The sequence below is a fragment of the Podarcis erhardii genome (assembly GCF_964252035.2).
Source record: "Podarcis erhardii genome assembly, chromosome: 5".
Classification (NCBI taxonomy): Eukaryota; Metazoa; Chordata; class Lepidosauria; order Squamata; family Lacertidae; genus Podarcis; species Podarcis erhardii.
Window position 1 is genome coordinate 21,364,896 of NC_138509.1, and position 20,343 is coordinate 21,385,238.

General features: G+C 41.8%; 1 long non-coding RNA gene across 4 annotated transcripts; it reads right to left on the reverse strand.

The window, feature by feature from the left end:
- Positions 1–14,921: 14,921 nt before the first annotated feature.
- On the reverse strand, positions 14,922–19,961 carry LOC309342008. Of its 4 annotated transcripts, XR_014156652.1 has the most exons (4): positions 19,873–19,961; positions 17,937–18,100; positions 15,873–16,708; positions 14,922–14,948 (listed from the first exon to the last, which is right to left on the reverse strand). It is a non-coding gene; the product is annotated as an uncharacterized lncRNA (long non-coding RNA). The 4 variants fall into 4 exon arrangements; XR_014156651.1 differs by lacking the exon at positions 17,937–18,100; XR_014156653.1 differs by lacking the exon at positions 19,873–19,961 and having other exon boundaries at positions 17,937–19,629.
- Between the last annotated feature and the right edge of the window lie 382 nt (positions 19,962–20,343).

Sequence of the window (20,343 nt, forward strand, 5' to 3'; positions counted from 1 at the left end):
ACGACACATGATGGCATAGCAAGGTCAGTTGCAAACGGCCCTAAAATTAGGGAGAGGTGGGCGGGTGTTCCGATGCATAAGCCAAAAAAGGGAGCTTTGGGTCATGTGCATGGGTTTATATAGATCCGTTTAGACTGCAACCCCATTGGCCAGATTAAAACCCAGCATCGAGGGACCTACCAATCGGGTGTTGTGGCTATCCAATGGACCCACCCACAACCAAGAGGTCAGTCTTCAGATCTTACCACAACACATGCCCACTTTTAGGGAGGAAACTATTTATTTTAGCTTTTCTCAATAAACAGAAGTTTCTGTTGAAGATACAGAAGTTCTGTATCTTGAAGCTAGGATGTACATAGCTCAGTTGATAGAAAATGAGACTCTTAATTGCAGGGTTGTGGGTCCGAGCCCCACATTTAGCAAAATATTCTTGCATTGCAGGGGAGATGGACCCCTAGATGACCCTTGTGGTCCCTTCCAACTTTGTGATTCTAAGTTTTAGGGGTGGGAAGAGAGAGACCATGGTATATGAAGAAATGTTTTTTAACCAAGTTTGATCATACTTCTGTAACTAAAAGCTGAGTTCAATTGCTAAGGTAAGATCAATAGCGAAACTCAGTTAAAAATATTTCTTCCTCAAAGCTGAAATTAGCTGTCAGTGTTGTGAATAACTTGTGTATAGACATAAAAGCAGGTGCTATAGTGGTAAAATGTTACCACCATTGAAACTAGTGTGACTATATTATGCACTAGAATATATGAGTTAGGGTTAGGGAAAGGATCTTTCAAGGAAATTTGCAGTGGTCTATTTTTTCCTGTTTCTCATGGCCTATTCTTTCAGTCAAGTCTACATTGTGCAACAGGACAGATTCTTGTGAATGTATAGGTTTCTTCTTCTTCTAGAATGCTGGGATTCTTTGCTTTATAGAAAAACGAGGGGTTTCTGAGCTAAAGGACATAATCAACAATGTGTTGCTGAAGATCTAAATATTGACAGGTTCACTGTGCCTTCAGCATGTGGTGCCCCATTCCTCAGGCTTTGAGGGCAGGCACCGGGTCTCCCCTTTGAATTGGCCTATAGCAGGCCGGATTGTTTTCCTGACACTGATTGGTCCAATGGCGGCAGGAATTCAGGGAGCATTCCCCTGGGTGTGCTGCCCATCTTCCAGAGGAAGATTAAATATCTGGGCTGCGGCGCCTTTCGGCCTCATGCTCGCTGCACCGGTTCTCCTACCCATCTTCCCTTAGTTCAGGGTTTGTTTGGGGTTTTTTCTGCGGATGGTACATCCTAGCTACAGACAATGTCAGTCGCTGGATTAAGGGGTTGGGCAGGAATTTTTCCCATCTGGCAAATTGGCTCTGCCATTCGGGTTTTCACCTACCTCATAGCAATCATCACAACTTTGTAAAGCGGATAGGCATCGGGTAAGCCTAGTCTTGGTTGGAGGGGAGGTTGTAGCCTCCACCTGCCCCTCCATGAGAAAGGTTATCCTGTTAAAAGGATCTGGGAGGAGTGGCTCTGTCCACCCAGATGGGGGCTAGGGCCATACCTCTCCTCCAGTGGGGACCGCTTGGGGGAACACCCTGATTCGCCATAGGTCATATGGTGCCCCCCGGCTTCACCCTTAGAAACACTCCCAGTGGATGGGTGGGAGTGACATGCACAGTTGCTTACCTCTATGTCTATGGTCAAACCAATAAAGTTGTGGCCTTAATTGATTCCAAAACCCAATATGCCATGTCTTGTCTGGTTATTTGCATTTTAAGGAACAGGGTGGTCATGGGGCCTTTCCACACAAAGCAAAAATTGCCATTCTTCCTATGGAGAACCATCTAAGAAATTTGGGAATAAGCCAAAAGGCTAGTAGTAAGATCAGTCAAATTTCTCCAATGGATTTCATGCATCTAATGAAATTTACAGTTACTAAAGAAATCTCCCCAGATACTAAAGAACTCTCCCGATCTAAGGCAAATTTGGAGTTCCTGCTTGAGCAAACTTGAAAAGAAAGAAAGAAAGAAGTTTACTAATAAATATACACACTACAAGTGCAGACTCATGCTTCATAGTCACAGGGATTTTGCATTCAGCTTGAGCCAAAACATTTATATTGTTTCAGGAGTATGCAGTTATCAACATCACTCTGATAAGTCTTTAACTTATCACAATATGTTCCCACTGAGCCATTTGCCAATCTCTAACACATTGTTATCGCCATTAATTATTTGATTGTCTCCCTCTTGTGAAATATCACCTTTCTGTTTGTATAAGCTCAACACTCCACTCGCTTCATTGCTCTCTTTATAGTCATGTTGCATACATAGCTGGAGTAAATAATCCATTGTTTTAATCAAAAGGCTATTAAGCCTCCTGCAATGGCAGCAAGTTCATGGAGCATGTCAGAGGACTAAGCAAGCCTGCAGATCTTCTCCAAGAATTTAATTTGTACTTCTGTGAAGTTCTGAGTAGACATCAGTGCGATCATTTTCTCTCCAGGGGTGTATTAAGGAAATATATGTGTCATGGGAGTTTGTGTTAATTGTTTCCCACAGGAGATGCAGGCAAGTCATTAAATTCTGTGGAGTTTCTAATGTCACTCTTAATTTGATCAAGTATTATGGGATCTTTGAGGAAATCAGTATTTAGTGTTCAGCAAGGCTGAACTGAGAGTTGATGTTTCTGGTGCATAGGTTTTACGAAATTACTTCGAGGATTATTGCAGTAAATCATTGAAGCTGTCATCAGTAGCACATGATCATCATTTGGAAAAGTCAGGTTGACATAATAAGATGAATAAGAAGACAACGTTCTCAGTGCCGTGAAACATATCGTGTAGATTCCATCTGCCATGCATTGCACTGAGAATAATACAGTGCTGACTACAGTACTGTGAAAAGTAGAGCTTTTGTAGCAAAAACCACAACATATCATGCAGGTTAAGCAAATCTGATCATTTCCTTCTGCAATGAATGGGTGTGTGTGTGTGTGGGATGGAATTAACATGGCAGAAGCTGGAAATGTCAGGGAACAATACTGACAATCATTAATTAGTTGATCCTATTCTCAATATCTCTCATGAATGGGCAGCTCAACACTAGCACTTGAAGGAGAAACCAGGGTCCAGTTCCTACGAAGGTGGTTAACCTGCTGGGCTGAATTGTTTCCCATTGCAGGTGGACTAAATGCTGGATTTCATGAATCTATGTTAGTCATGTTCATTAACATCAATGGCGCTACTCTGAGTAGGACTTAGTTGAATGCCACTAGAAATGAGGGCAGCATCAGAAGAAATATTCACCCATGTAAGCCCTCTATGAAGCTGGGTTTCTAGTTCAGGAGAACACCATTGCTCCAAATTGGAAGTCCAAAATCTGGGATAAATTTCAGTTGACATAGAATTGGTGGCATCTCTAGGATTCCATGCTAAAATAACTGGGAAAATGAGCTTTGTTGTGATGACTTTAAAAATAATGTGGTAACTAGGCCTGGAAATCAAACAAGTTATAATAGATTGCAAGACACAAGACCCATCTGACAAATATTCTGACCTTGTCTGCATGCTGAAATCTGCCCCCTCCCTGGTCAGTGGCTATACAAAAAGAAGATAGCACAAGACACTCTCTCAGCTAATATGGAAAAGAAATCTCTTACCTCATTCCCTCACAAAGCCAGGCAGTCAGGAAAAAAATGGGTGAGTTGCATGGTAACAGATGTCAAAATTAAATGAGATTGAAAATCACAAACATCTCTTCCTGCAATTCAAGGAACATTATTCAAAGAACACAATAGAAATGGAACTAGAATGAAATTTCACCAAGTTTTTGGAGCAAATCCATGTCATCTCTGAATAGCGTCTCTCTCCCATAACCTAAGACTTTGACTCTTGCTTCTTCTCTTTTGTTCTGATTGGCTGCTGTGCTCGTCATCTTGCTAGTACCCACTATTGTACATCCACTCTCTTATCATGCTATTTCTCTTGTCACTCTCTTGTCATATTTTTCAACACCTCAGTTGAGCCCTTGTTTCACTTAAACTCATTCTCCATAATTAGACTGGAAGCTCTTTCCAGGGAGGGATCTGCCTCTTTTGCTTATGTAACTTGGCAATGTACACCGAGACTGCTCTCTAAATCATTAATAACCTTTCCCTCTCTTTCACATTCATGAAAAGGGAACACTCAACATAAATGAAAGTCTGAAAAGTCAAAGCCTGAAAGAAGGAAATATGTTAACAGAGAAAACAAGAAGGAATCCAACATTGCCTGGGGACATCCATCAGGCTATGCTAGATCTCACCTCATCTACTTCTGGCCCACAAACAGGACCATCTCCTTACAGAACCATAGGGACAGATGAGATGAGACCTAGCGCACCTTAGGGAACTCTAGTGCATGGCAGCATCACCACATCCTTACATGTCTGAAATAGGAGGTGAGCATAGTATGTCCTGTGGATGTTTGGGTTTCTATACTCTGCCTATATGGTGGCAGAGGTGGTATTTTGTCTGTCCCTGGCAGAAATGTTCAGAGTTACAACAATTAATGTTAGGAAAATTGAGATGGGCACTAATTGAGCACTAAGATGGCCTTGGTAGTCCACAGGCCTGGTCTTCCTGTTATATACCTGCTGGGATTGACAAGGCATCTGACCCTCACCTGAATCTCATATCTCTCCTGACAAGTGCTCTGGTCTGCAGCCACAGTGTGGAAATAAAGGATGAGATTGCCCACCAGATACCAGACACTTTACTATTCAAATTGGGCCCCAGTGTTTTTGTTACAATTCCCTTCTCAATTAAGTAATCAATTTTAATCTAGAACTTAAATTCTCAAAACTTTCTTATTTGTTAATTCAAGCAAGTAAACTACTGCTCTCACTTCATTACAAACAGTATTTCTACCTGCAACACACTTGAGCAAACCTGCTCCTCTTCCTTTCACAGATATTTTGTTGCCCTTTGCAACTTTAGCTGCCTCTGATTAGTTATCATTTAACTCTTTGGCGAAATAATTAGCATCACAGGTCATGTGCATGGAAGTTGCCGAACCAATTAACCAACTAGAAGGATTACTGTTAATAGCACCAGTTTTCATATAACTTGATATTGCTGGATAGTTTGGATGAACTGCAAAAGCATTTTTTGTTTGCTTTTTGTTGCCACCCTGGAACCTTTCTTTATTAGTGCCACTTTGTTTTGTGCGATTCCTTGCAAATGAAGGAAAACAACTTTTCTGCTTGTATATGTTGATAATATAATTTTGGCTGTTGAGAACAAACAAGATTGTACAAAAACAAGATTGGGTGCAGGCATGGCCAGGACATAGGCATCTTGACTGTGACAAAGGTGACCTGTGTGCTTGCTTGCTTGCTTGCTTGCTTGCTTGCTTGCTTAACAGCTGTTGGGAACTTCAAAGTCCCCGCTCTCCCTTCTTATGGTCTTTGTACAGGCCCTGGAGACTCCAACAGAGAGCATTCCATGTCAAGAAGGAGGGCAAGTGGGCACCCTATCAAATGACGGGGCAGGAGCTACACGGAGCAGGGCCTTTTCACTGGTGGTGCCCATTGTATGCCTCGTTCTTCTCAGAGCTGCTCACTTTTGGTCTGTATTTTGGAGCTTTATTATTTAGGAAGACTTTTGAAGAACTGGTTGACAAGTCATCATTCACTGATGGATGAGCGGATTTTATTTGCTGCTATTCTGGGCTTCTGGTGCACCAGGGTTTACACCAGCGTAATAGAGTTGGCCAGGATGCCAGAAGGGATACAATTTATGAGCTTCTCCATTATCTGCACAGCAGGGGATGTTCAGTCAATGGTGCAAAGGCTGAGCTGAAGCATTTCCTGCTGCTTACCTGCTTTCAGCAATAGGGGTCACTGTTTGGTAGTACCCAATTGGTTAGCTGTCAGATTCTAGAGCTCCATATTGGTGGTTCTTAGGAAATTCACAAAATACAGAGTCCATTCATAAAACATAGTGCTCATTCATAAAGCAATAACATAAATCTCCATTGCTACATATTGGGTGTATATTTCAGTGGTTGAACATACAGCTTTATGGCCATGCTGTAGTGTAGTGCTTATGCGACTGTGAATAAAAGGTGTCTGGGCTCATTGTCTCAAGGTTTGTGAGGGGGGGGGAAAGAGGTGACAAAACTGATTTCCAATAAGTGCCCCCCTTTATTTCCATAACAAGTCTTTGAGTCTGTACTCTGAATAGTGACACCAGTGACCTAGAAGGTGCAGGGCTTGTCAGTTCAACCCCTGCACAGTCTCATCAGGGCTGACCTTAAGGCAATTGGAGCAATTGGGCCAAATTGGGCCCCGCGTGCTGCTCCTAAGGGGCCCCTCACATCAGGGCAATCTAGATGGATTTTATTTATATCTATAAGATTTTGCAGACTTTGGCTGTGTACTGGGGCCCTACAAAAGAAAATACAATTTGCGCCCCACTGCTTCAAATTGGGCCCCACTGGCTAGCCCTGAATCTCATAGTTGCGGGGCCTGAGTTGCCCTGCCCTTGCATGAAGTCTTGGGTTTACAATTTTGGGAGAGGGGAGACTGCGGCACTGGGGAGCGGGCAGGCTGGCAAGGCCCCCTAGATTTAGAGGCCCAAGTTGTCCTGCCCTCACATGCAGTCTTGGGTTTGCAATTTTGGGAGAGGGGAGACTGTGGCACTAGGGAGAGGGCAGACTGGCGAGGCCACCTAAATTTAGAGGCCGTAGGCTTCAGCCTACTTAGCCTATACATAAATCCAGCACTGTCTGCCGTTACTGATTGTTCTCATGGAGGAACTCCTGCTCAGCTTCCAAGGAATCCCAAGGTTCTCTGAAACCCAGTGTAAAAACCCCTGCTCTAGGGCTCTGATGCAGAACACATATATCCAGATGCTAAGTTAGGCCATATAATATCCAGTTTCGTAATCCTTTCTGTTCTGATTCAGGTCCTTGATTGAGATGGCAGATTGTTCTATAATTGGGTGTTAATTAGCAACTCATTGAACTGTAATACTCTGTACTAGCAACAGAGGTGTACTCAGAAAGGTGTGAAACCTTCACCTCCCTAAAAAGTAAAAAAACCCCAAAGGTTTAATTTCATTCTGATGAATACAATTAGATGCTCTGAAAATTTTGGGAAATTGTTGGGCAGGTCTGGTGCTATATTAGGCAGAGTGAGGCAGCTGCTTTTATGCCAAATGTTTGGGGTAGGGTAGGGCATAGGAAGTGGCAGTGTGGGGTAGAGATGTGCATGCCGCATGATCTGCCCTGTATCCTTTATGCAAGCCTTCTGCCTTCAGGTGTGGATGGATGATGCTGTTCCATCATCAACATGAAGTAACATTCAGCTGCCAGTCTAGGCATCCCCAATACTTGGAATGTGGAGATTGCCATCTTTTAAAAAAATATATATGTTGCGATTGAAATATTTTCATGGATAATAAAGGTACATTTAATGTCTCTGTTTTCAATTCATAGAGTCCTTTCTACAGGTCAGTTACATTCAGTGTGAGATACTGCTATCATAAGCACTGTGAGGTTGTGGGGAAGAGAGATGTGTGGGATAATGATATTTCATTACAGCCCTATTTAGGGAAGTTTTTAATGTTTGATGTTTTATCGTGTTTTTAATAGTCTGTTGGGAACTACCCAGAGTGGCTGGGGGGACCCAGCCAGATGGGCAGGGTATAAATAATAGTAATAATAGGAGTAGTAGTAGTAGTAATAATAATAATAATAATAATAATAATAATAATAATAATAAATTAATATTTTGCATAGTGTATGTGCAGAGTTCTGTGCCAGTGTCACATGGATAGGCTATGTATGCATGTATGTACCGGTATGTTGGCAGTGTGAGAGGTTGGAGAGCCCAGAGTGTGGTTTGTTGCATTCAGTTGATTGCAGTGAGTTTTGTGTGACAGGGGGAGAGAGTTGTTGGGTCAAATTAGTGGTATCAATTTGAATGTTGTTGGTTGGGTTAGATCTTTGTTGGGCTGTATATGTAATAAACAGGAGCCACATCGGGGCGAACGCATCTCTTTTGTTTGTGCCCATGCTAATTTCAATTTGTTGGTTAGCTTTTCTAGTAGGGTTGTTTCCCATACAGTTTTGTACCCATGGTCCTTGCCTCAGGTAGCAAAACGTCTTCAGCTGGCCATGGTGACCAATGGACTTCTCCTCACATCTGAACTATAGTTTATTTACAGATGAGTGAATTAAGAAGGCATTTGTCATACACTGAAATTTATCCTTTTTTAGAATTTCTACATTGGCATGGCTTCTAGGACCTGTCAGGTTCCCAATGGTTGCACAAAGTGAGGTGGGGATGGACAAGGATGGAGGGACGCCCCACCCACTGGCCTTTGCTCTCTTTTCTCACCCAGCTATGCACATGAAATGAATAGAGAACTTTAGCATGGTGGCATTGAAAGCTGCTCAGCCTTTACTCTTGACCGCCAGACCAACTTAGGCCCAATAAATTTGGCTAACTGAGCTGAAGGACAAGATGTGCCCCTCTCCCTCATTCCACATATTGGAGCTGATTGGCCAGGCAGTTGAATAATAACTCAAAATAGGTGACAAGGCAGCCCAGGAACCATCATGGAACCTAAAACCCAGGAGGGTTTCACCATTTCGCCTCTGTAATGAGAAGGCCTCCTCCTTCACCTGCTTCTCTGCCTACAGGGAGAGAGATTTGCACTGCTGTGAATCCTGGGATGCTCTCCCAGGGTCCACTGGACCACAGCCTAAGGAAGATCATTGAAGGTATAATTAGGAGAAGAGCAATTTTGCAATTACTCAAGCAGCTGCTGTTACAAACAATTGTGCAAAGCTAGATAAAAGGACGGGGCTTTCTCAAAAATATCTGGCTTTATGCCTTTGAGTTTGCGCCATGCGGGGATGACAATGAATTAACATCAATCTTTAAGTGCAACTACCCTGTGGTGGCTTTCTTGTGAGGGAAGGCAGATAATGGACAGAGCTTTCTCATGATTTCAATGACATTGACTGTTGCAATCCTTGTTTAGTCTGGACTTGCTCTTATGTATTTCACAGCAGACTCACACGCTAGAATTAAGCACGTGAAGCCTTTTTTTGTGTATACGCATGGCATGTAGGTAAAATGATGGGGATTTGATAGGGATGTTGTGACACTGGATTGTGGCTCTCTGCAAAAACATTCACATTGGACTGGGAACCCCACAGGGATGCTGCAAAGCTAGCCCCCCGAGTTTCTCTACATTCACAAAAGATTGAATTGTCTCAATGGGAGCCTCTGTGAAATGGAAAACTACTAAAATGAATGTATTGCATTTGAGAATATTACTTATGCGAGATCTGCAGCTGAAAAGAGCATCTTTTGTTTGAAGGTGAGAAATTGCTTCCTTTAAATGCTCAATTAACTGCAAAGCAGTGGTTGGGGGAATTGGTCAAAGCCCCCCATCTCCATTTAATAGTCCTTTAGGAGTTTGGCCTCTTGAAGAGGCAATACTTATGTTCTATGAGGCTGAAGCTCAAACCAGTTTGGAAGCTACATCTCTTGCTGAGGGAATCTTTATAGTAATGCCCAGATGTGTGAGGCTTTGTAGCACTTACTCTGTGGTTGACTTCACATCCTGTCTTCTTGAGTACGTCTTTCATGTTTAGGGTTTCACGTGTCTAGAAGAGTAACTTACAATAGAGGCCACCAGCATTTTTGGACCAGCAGACACATTTTGAATTTTAAGAAAGAGCTGGGGACACCAGTCACAAAATGGCGGCCATGGGGTGTAGCATAACGCAATATGGCTGCTGCGGGGGCATGGCATAACACAAAATTAGAGAGAGTACAGCCACTGCTACTTCACGTCCCCTAGTCCTGAACCCCAACCTCAGACATACCAAGGGATGTCTGCTATGCCCTGCTGAAGTCGATTGTGGAGTTCACACAATACAGTATTGATTTCTCTGTCTCTTTCACACAATGATGCGTTGCTGTTCATCAGACACAGGGAGCATTCCCCAGTACCAGGCAAATGAGTGGTGCTTTCTCAATTGTAGCTTGAATCATATTGATGTAGGAGGGATAGGGAACTTATTTGGATGCTTGGGGAAGGGAGAAATATAAAACACGTCTTCCACACATGGCTACCAGTGTTTGGGTAATGACATTTAATGAGATCTGCAGGATGAGAACACAGCTTGCAGTGAAAAGCATGCTGTTGCATATGTCAAATTGTTCCTGCGCAATGCTGAAGAGGATAGGGTGGGTGGAAATGGGAGGAAAAGTTGTACCCAACAGGTTAAGTGGCTAGAAATATCTCATCAGCTGAAAAGTTACCTCTTTTTAAAGAAGCAGCCCCAAATACTGGTGTGATAACCATAGTTGATTTTAGAGCTGAAATGAATATTAGAAACTTCTTTTTTATTTGTCAATTTTTTAACTGTTGAGATGAACTGGAAGCTTTGCTGAATATGTTCATGACCTTTAAATATTATTTTCCAAAGGGCACTCAAAAGTCATGAACAATTTTCACCCAGTGGTGAGTGGTATTTGTGGAACTTTAAAAATAAAAAGTCCATTTCTGAACATTAGTCCACAGTAGTGGGCTGAAAAAGTGTTTTAAAATAGGTTTATTTCCACATCAGCTAACAACAACACAGAAAACAGATCTGTGCAAAATAAACTAATTGCTGTGGAATTGGAAATGGTGTGGCATATCTGGCAAAATAAATGACTGTAACTCTTATTCTCAGATAGGTCATAATTACATTCAATCTCCTTTGCATCATTTGAAATGCAATGAGGCCATAACAGTTGTGGCTGCTCTCCTGGAAATGAGGACATGTGTAAATTTTTGAATGGTTTGTTCTCATCTTCATGTTATGGCTTGTTGTGTTGCTTAAATGTCTGTGTACAAAATAAGATATTATGAGATAATACAAAAAGGAAAAAAAAACAACGAAAAGGCAAATGAATATCAGAACCTGTTGAAGCATGTCCTCTATTCCTATCTCCTATCCTTTCCTTTGTTCAATTAGTCATGACTTAGGGGTGGGATAATGTAGGGGTGGGAAACAGTGATACTTGTGGGAATCCCCCTCACTTTTCAGTTGTAGTGTGGTCTAAATCAAGGAATCCCAATGTATTCCCCTCTCAGGATGATGTCAGTGCCTTTAGATTTGCAGAGAGAGAAAGAGAGAGAGAGAGAGAGAGAGAGAGAGAGAGAGAGAATATGCTCCATGGATCTACCTATTGTGTTTAGAACGGTAGGTGCATCTAGTGCATGGTAGGTGCATTTTAAAGCCCATTTCAGCACACTAATACACTATGGCACACAATTCTGGAATTCCTAGAGTATTTAAAAGCTCCAAAAGATGGTTATTTCTGTCCAAGAAGGTACCATAGTTATTACAAGACAATAGATATTATTCTGCATTATACAAATTGTTTAGGGCTATAAGCCTGAGGCTGAATCCTTTTCATTAAAGTTCAGAGGTGAGGGGAAGAAGCTCTTTCCCTCCTTCTGCTTGCCAACCCTCATTACAAATCAGCAAGTAAGCTGAATGAGTACTTTTTGGCCAGAGAGCATGTGGTCCTTAAAAGTCTCATGGATCAAACTTGGGAAGCCAAGTGGCTTCAAATTAAGTTAAATGTGTCCATTTCTGTTTATGATTCTGTCAGGCTAAAGCTCAGCAGTATTGCATGTGAAGCTACCATCGTGTTGAATATGCCTGAGGAGATTGAATGGAATTCTGGACCAGACTGGACAGAGAGGAGTGAAAAATTAAAGGAGACACCAGTGTGGTGAAGACTGACCAGCAGAAGGGGGATAACTGGAGAGTGAGTAACTTAGGAAAAGGCCTGTTGAGATACATTAGTTATATGATATGTGATAGAATGGAGGAGCTGAAATATATCTTATTATTAACCATTTAAGAATTGATTCTCAAAAAGCTTTTTTCTTTATTAGAGTATGGAGGTTGGTTTTTGTGCTGTAGTCCCAATGAAAAGTGGAGGGCCTACACTTAAATGGGCCTACACGAGAGCCAGTGTGGTGTAGTGGTTAAGAGCGGTAGACTCGTAATCTGGTGAACTGGGTTCGCATCTCTGCTCCTCCACATGCGGCTGCTGGGTGACCTTGGGCTAGTCACACTTCTTTGAAGTCTCTCAGCCCCACTCACCTCACAGAGTGTTTGTTGTGGGGGAGGAAGGGAAAGGAGAATGTTAGCTGCTTTGAGTCTCCTTCAGGTAGTGATAAAGCGGGATATCAAATCCAAACTCTTATTCTTAAACAAAAAAGTCCTGCAGAAAATGCTGCAAGTTGGACATTTGACAGGTCCCCAGTTTGCTGCCGATAATTGATTTTTCTAATACATCCACAGCTCTCTCTTGATCGGGGGTAGTAAACCTCTGGCCTGGGGGATGAATGGGGACCTCAAGATTTATTGATGGAACCCATGGGCCACTCACCAGGAACACCCGTCACTTTTCCTGCTCCATGCTCTCTGGCTTGAATGTGTCTTTGAACTGTGATAAGGCCTCTTGCTTGTTTGAAAGGATGGAGATATGTGTTTTGAGGAGATACCTTTGAATTTTGCCTGGCTAGAATGTAGCCTGTTGTACAAAGCTAAGGGTCAGTGAACATTGCTTCACCCACTTTTGTCTTTGGCCACACCCATCACTGGAATGTGGTTCCTAGAAGCTACTCGCTAAGGGAATGTGGTCCTCAGACTAAATAAATGTTCCCCACACCTGATCTCATCCTCTAACCAAAGATGGAAGCATAGAGATTTCTTTTCCCTTCCCACATTTTCTTGTCATGTCATGCTTTCCCCTCTTCATTAGAAGTGATACTATGGAAAGAACAGATTTTTTTTATCCCCCAATAGAAGGACCATCAGCAGAATGTTCTCATACAACTTTCCAAGACTGCACCTGTGCTTTCTTAGTCCCCAAACTGCTTTTTAAATCAATGGAACCAGAGAGATGGATTTAATGCAGTATGTGTAGCAAGCTGGGTACAAACACGAGGGTTTAAAAGTACTCTTGAATGCAGGAAAGACTAAATAGCACATAAAAAATGTCTGGAGAACATTTCCATGCAGAAAACATTTGTGCCGTGAATATTCAGAAAGGTTCTTTTCTTTCCCCCTCCCTCCCAATAAGAACACACATTGAATAGAAGAATCCCATCAGTGAGTAACACAAAAGAAAAAAAGTAACAGCAGGAGTCACAAGAGGCATAGATAAAGGAAAGACCGGAAATAATTAGGCCCAGCTAAAAGAATGTGTTAGAGATAGCAAGGGTCTATGACTCCTCTCTGAGGCATTTACTTTTAGATTTCTCAAAAGTTGAGCAGTCAATAAAGAGAGTTTGTGTGTGAACCAATAATTGCCAAGCAAGAGAAAGTAGTGGGAAATGATCAAGAGATATGTGGCGGCTGTTTTCAATAGTGTCCGTTCACTTGTTGCATAGTGGGCGACTCTTCAGTGATTTCCCCATATATTTCAAACTAATAAGACTCAATCTGATGTATTATAATAACTTTATGGAATATTTGCTAGATAACACAGCTCCTTCCATAAATTTGAGCGCAATATGAACACAACGCTAAGCCCCCAGTTCATTACTCCTGTTAGGGCCTTGTGTAAGGCTACCACTTAACTCATGCCCAGTTAAAATGTATCTTTGTATGTATAGATGGGAATTTAGAAATAATAATTATAATCTAAATAGAAACACAATACAGCTCAGCATAGCAGGGAAGACTGAAACCTGTGTACTGTTCAATCTGCTGCTCATGTCAATTTGTTGATGGAAACTTCAAGGTTCCCCCTCTACCTTCTTATGACTCTTTATTGTTCAACCAGATTTGGACTGGATAGCCTTTCAAATGTAGAACTGTAGGGCAGAACTCATAGCTAACCTAGTCTTGAGTAACCTTCAAATAAAGATGTGGGATGAAGATTTTTCAACCCAACCTCCTTTCCATCCTTTGCTGGAGTTGAAGCCTTGAACTAATGCGAGAAATGAGGAACAGAGGGTAGAATATGGAGCATACTATGTTGATCAGGCAATGGCTGAAGACCAGATTCCTAGTACTTATATCAGGCTGGTTTAGAGCCTTCCTATTGAATGCCATACACAGAAGCTGATTACTTAAATCCCTATTACTCTCTGTGCTCAATGGAAAGTCTAAGGATTCATATTTCCAGGGAGATCACTAGGCTCAGTCCCAGCCATGGCCCACAAGATGTCCAGTTCAAGTAGCAGATTCCCCTACAGCTTCCTTGATCTTCAGATCTCAAACGTTTACCTACCCCATGATGAAACTTCTCTTGGTTTGAAAGAAGAGAAATAATATATTAGCATGTTTTCCACAAGGGCAGGCATTGTATTGATAAATAATTAAAGATGAATATCTTTCACAGTTATTAATCATCATTAGCATGAGAAACGCCAGACAAAAACCTGGTGCATAGTTGGGAAGAAATAATGAACTGAACAATCTCTCATGGGTAATGCTGTTCAAAAAGATCAAATATTACTCCTACATGCATATAATGGATATAGGAAAAATGCTAGTGTTCTGTTACCTACCTGTGGTGAGGATTACAATTACTGTCCAGTGGCCAACTCGAGAGAGTAAGATCAACTTTTTCAAAAGGAAAAGTGTTTTACTATTACTCTCCAGGGCAAAATAAAACACTTTTTTATTTTATTCAAATATCATGTCTTCAGGCCTTCCAGATTTATTTTCTTATTGATTAGCAACTGTAATTCTTTTGCTTACTTAGCTACAGAGCCCCTGGTGAGTATTACCAGAGTGTATGCTTCCAGCTCTTCAATAATGAGAACCTGCTTTCTTGCCTGTTAGGGAGTGAAAAATATTCAAGTGCCTTCATCTCTGCTTCCACACAGTGACTGGGTGTTCGTGCCATGGTTTAGGGTGGGTTAGGTTTATTTATGACTCAAAAGTAATGCTTGATGCTTAAAAAATAATAATCCAAGGAAGATGAAACCTGCACCAGGAATAAGAGCACAGACATTTAAAATATATTTTGGGGTATTTTGGGAAATTCTTTCATCATTTCCTGAAGAATAGAAGAGCCTTGCTAGAACAGGTAAAAAGTGCAGTTTCCAAGTGAAAAGATAGGCCTTTATTGAAATACAAATATGTATAGGGACAGCCACAGAAATAAGGAGGAGGCTGCAAAGAACCACATCCAAAGCAATGCTTTTAATACAATTCCAAATTGTACATGTCATTTCTATTAATCAGTCAAAGGATCACAGCAATCTTAATAGTCGCAAACCTGATGTCATCATCCTGAACCAATCAAAATCATTTGGCTCTTCAGATTGGCCCTCATCATAATATCATGTGATTATATATAACCATTTTTGGTGTCTTTCTTTATTAAGACTTTGACTAATTTTCCTGTTCATTAAAAGGCTTCCAATGTCCTCTTTCATGTGTCTACAAAACAATTCACGATTAATCACAATTGCCATGCCTAGCTAATTTTATTTTCAGGCATACCACAGCCACCATAGAGTCTAACATTCATTATGTACAGTACCTAAAAGCAGCTAGTTCTGTACTGCAAAAGGCAAGTACAGGACCTTTGAGTTTAGATAGGCCACAGACTCAAAAGAAAATGGAAAAATGTAAAATACAGTTTTATGAAATTATTATTTTCTCCAACACCAACTCCCACCAACCCCAGCCAACAGGGCAATGGTCAGTAATCATGGAAGTTGCAGTCTGACATTAGGAGGACCACAGCTCTCTCCCTTTCCTATCTAGTCCAGCATTCTGCTATAGGCAAATGTTAGGGTTTCAGTGACTTCCATTCTCGTTTCAGTAAGTCCTTCTTAGAAATGGGTCAACATCTTGCTGAATTCAGCTTGGTTTATTATTCATACCTCAGTTCTACAGGTAAGAAAAGCAGAGTACATGTGAACATATATAACAGTCCCAGTTTAAAACGATTAAAGCAGACAGCAAGGAGGACTTCAAAGTCAGCAGCAATGGATTGAAAACCTAGATTGTACTCTCAAAGCAGCCTGAAAAGAAAAGGTCTTCATAAGTCACATGAAAACAGATAAGGAGGGGGCATAATAGAGCTCCACCAGCAGGGATTTCCATTGTCTTGGTGCTGTCACTGAAAAGGCTCTGTCCTTTATACCAGGCTGTCTAAACTCACAGGCAGATGGGACAGACAGCAGGGCCTCAGCCACTGTTGGTAAAGCCCAGGCAAATTCATATGGCAGTAGGGAGTTTATCATGGATTTTCAACTACAGTAAAATCTGAGGTGAATCTGGTGCTTCTGCTTGGACAAAACATCTGAACATTTTCAGGGGGGATTAAAGATTTTATTAAGCCTACAGATATTTACTGAGGAATGATGGAAGGGGGAGCAGAATATTCCCAGCATGATGCTTCCCGTTGGACAAAATGGATGGCAAATGCCCCAAGTGAGTTTGCACAGCCATCCTTTAAATCTGTTTCTTGTAAGATGCAAAGCTGTTTTAAGAGCCTCGGGAGGCCTCGGGTAGCTATTAGAACTAGAGGACCATGTGCTTGAAATAAATCAGTTGGGTTTTGTTTTCTCACCACGTGGTTTGAGTTCCTCTTTCTGCCTGTCTGCCATCAGCAGACAGCTAACTTCTCCCAGCACTGAACGTCCTTTGGTTCTTTGTGCTCGAAATAATAATAGGAGGACCTGTGAAAATTCAAGGCAAACAGTGTGCTCTTTTTGGAAGCGAACGTGAGGTGAAATCTCACTGCGGCTTTCTGGGTGCTAAGGAAGCCAAAATCCCTCCAACCCTTTGAATTAATATGAGCAGAGAACTTTCATTTTTCTTCAATGCTGACTGGTATATTAAAGCAAGAAGATTCTAGGTTAACCAAAACAGTGTGGAAAGGCTAAATGGTGTGCTATAACAATTAAGATTTTTAAGATTAATATTTATAAGAAGATCATAACTGTGCACATTGTAGCTGATACTGTTTTGTGCTCTCCATTTCTTAAAGTTGTTTTAAAATGTTTTTATATTGTGTAACCCATCCTGGGACCTTAGGCTGAAGGGTGGGAAGCAAACAAACAAACATGTTGGTAAGTGCCTAATCCCCCAAAGCTGGTTCCCTCCTTTCTTTTGTAAAATCACACATCAAACAGATGTCAAAAAATATGGCTCATAGAATAACATCCAAACATTCAGAAAGGGGAAATCCAGGAAATTGCCCCCCCCCCACCAAAGGTACCCTACCTCTGACTCATAAGAACCCAGCTGAGAGTGTCAAATGCATTTATTGTTCCCATTTCTAACAATTGTGTGAGTTTGGCCACCTTGTCTGCAATTCCCATTTTGCAATAAAGCTCCATGTATAATTTCTTTCATCATGCTCTATGTCTTAATGACAAATTGCAGCCACTTTGAAACAATCCTGGCTGACAGTGGAAGTGGCTACTGAATCTTAATAATCAATTTTTAGGAATCCATTATCATTGCTACTGCCAAGATGAGAGAAATGTCACACCAGCATAAGTCTGAAAACTACAGTGGTTTAACCAAGTCTGCTACTGGTGGAATGGTCCAGTCTAGTTCCATCATCTATAAGCTCAGGAATGTCTCATGGATCCTTTGGTTCATTCCTTTCTAAGATCTATTCTCCTCCAAGGGAGGCCCTGCAGTCCTATCATTAGTACACTTTCTAGCAAATATATACCACTTCAGTTCTCATGCCCAGAGGATATTGAGATATGAGACAGCAAACATGTTCTGGGTCAGACACTCAAGCAATAGCATGATTTGAACCTGAGTTTTCTATGTCTTAGCCTAATACCTTGATCATTACACCACACTAGTTCTGGATTTCAGACTGAGAGTACATGAAAATCTATTGGAAACAGGCAGGAGCTATGGTATTCTAAACTTGATAGCTGATACCTTCTTATGTGAATTCAAATTAGAGTCACACTCAGAGGTGGTGTCATTGTTAGACACCCTCAAGGCCCACATCCCAGCTGGAGCTCACTGCCAATCCCTGGAGCTTCCAATTTCTCTTCCTTCCACTACCTTCACCTGCATTTTCCAAGGCTAGATCTGCACAGCTATAAAAAAAAACAAAACAAATGCTCTGAAAACATTCTGAAAACAACCATTTTAAAGCTCACAATGGAAAATTTCAATGAGTTGTGATTTCAGCTCTACAGTGCCATCTGATTTCACAGTGTTGTAACACATTTATAATGTTGTAATTTGACTAATGTAGATGAGTCCCAAGTGACTAAGCAGTGGGAGGATCAATAAGAAAGAGCACTAACCTCTACAGGCCTTGTTTTTTTTTTTAAAAAAAATTTCTGGCAGGTGGGCAGACTGGGCATAGAGAGAGGGGAAAGTGAATGGGGTAGTGGCAACAGCTGTAATGTGAAGGAGCTGGAAGGACCACTCTAAGAAGAGGACTCAGTGATAGCACTAATTTTGGTAGATTTTGATGACACATCATTTTCAGCTGCGTGGGGTGTTAGGAAGGGTTAGTACCTCTGGTGCGGGACACATTGTACTCCTTCTGGAGTTGTTTGTCCATCTTTGGTTGCCACCCTGAATTCAGCTGTCACCTAATCTCACCTAATCCCTCACTTGTGGCTCGTAGAAGCTGTCAGTGTGTGACAATGGCCACACCCTGGGAATGGCTTCGATTAGCCAGCTAAACCAGGTGAGGGGAACCGATGGGTCTCAAACCCTCCAAGAGTTTGGAACTTCTCCTGCATGTGAAGACAGGCACCAGTGGACAGGACCAATAGTGGGTCTGATGATCAAGAAGGCAGTTTCTGCATGTGCTGTAGAGGAAGGTGAGGGGCTGATAGGGCTCATCAACCTGGGAAGGTAGCCCATCTAGGAGAAGGAAAACCCTGGTCCTAAACCTCCACTGCCTTGCAGGATATCTTCAGGAGAAGAAAGGCTAAGAAGTAAACCCTACAAAAATCACGAATAGAGTCCCTATGTTGGCTGGATGGGGCTTTGTACACCTCCATTTGGCAATTCCTGCAGCCAAGCTAGTCCCAAGCATATTGCTCTGCTTTCCTTTGGATCGACCTCTGCACAAACTGTCCAGGCTTGTGCCCTGGGGAGGTCATTTTTGTGCACAGCAGTTTGAGTTCACCCCCAGAAGTGCACTCTATTGTCTCTCAAAACAGATGGGTGACAACAACAACAATTCAAGATTAGCTGCTGGTTCTAGGGATGAAACATTTTAGGTCAAAGGTGGAACATGGACCACCCGTGGTCCATGAGGTTCATTCACATGGTTCATGGTGACAGCTCTGTGCAACAGCAGCATAACTATGTTTGTGAGAGAAGAATGGCGGCTGAACTAGTTGCTCTGTCATCATTAGAACCTGATGCTCTGCCTGGAAGGTGAGTGTAGCAGATCAGAAGTAATTGTGGTTGGTGACAAAATGGGGGAAGGCCATGAGAGGGTGACAAAGCATTTGAAAGGAGTGAAGAGTCAATACATGTTAATGGAGGGAGCAGCAAGAAAGTGGAAAAGATGCTAAGAGAGAATGCACACAAGAGAAAAGGAAAGAGTCAGAGTGGGAGTTATTGGTTTATAAATAAAATATCCAAACACAAAGCAGGATGAATGCTGAATCTGACCTACGTTATTGTATTAAAATTTGAATTCTGCATATATATATATATGTACACAAACACACACACACACACACACACCACTTTAGCAGCTAGCACTGTATATTTCAAAGAGCATCATTATGTGGTCTGCCAAGACCCTCAGAAATTTTCAAGTGACTGGGAGGGGGAGTGTGGGAGCCAGCCTTCTAGATGTTAAGCTAAGTATTTGCTTAGTTGCGGCTGCTTTTACCTTTTCATCTTACGTTGCAGTGATGACTTTTCCATTTTTATATAATGCGAACTATCTTGAAAGGGCATTACCCAGAAAGGTGTCCTCGAAAGACTGTAAAACAAACAAAACAATAATATTTATGTTGCATAAATGGAGCTCTCCGGGCAAAGGATGTTGATTGTTTTCTTGCAACATTTGAATAGATGCATATGTGTGTGCAGGCAATGGCTGCATTGTGCATAGGGAAGCTACCTTCTCCTTCCCTCCAAGTCTCTGGCCCGCAGAAGTAAACAAATGAAGGACTCGCTTGCACATTCATGTCAGTGTGGCGGCATCTGTGACAATGATTCAATTCCAGCATATTGGTCCCATCACAGCCTTCTGCGCTATAAGTAGGTGTTCCTCAGGGATGCTTTTCGTGCCCAGCTTTGAGTTTCACACAAGATCATCCCTGTGCACAGCCGTAAATTAGAGCAGAACATCCTGCTT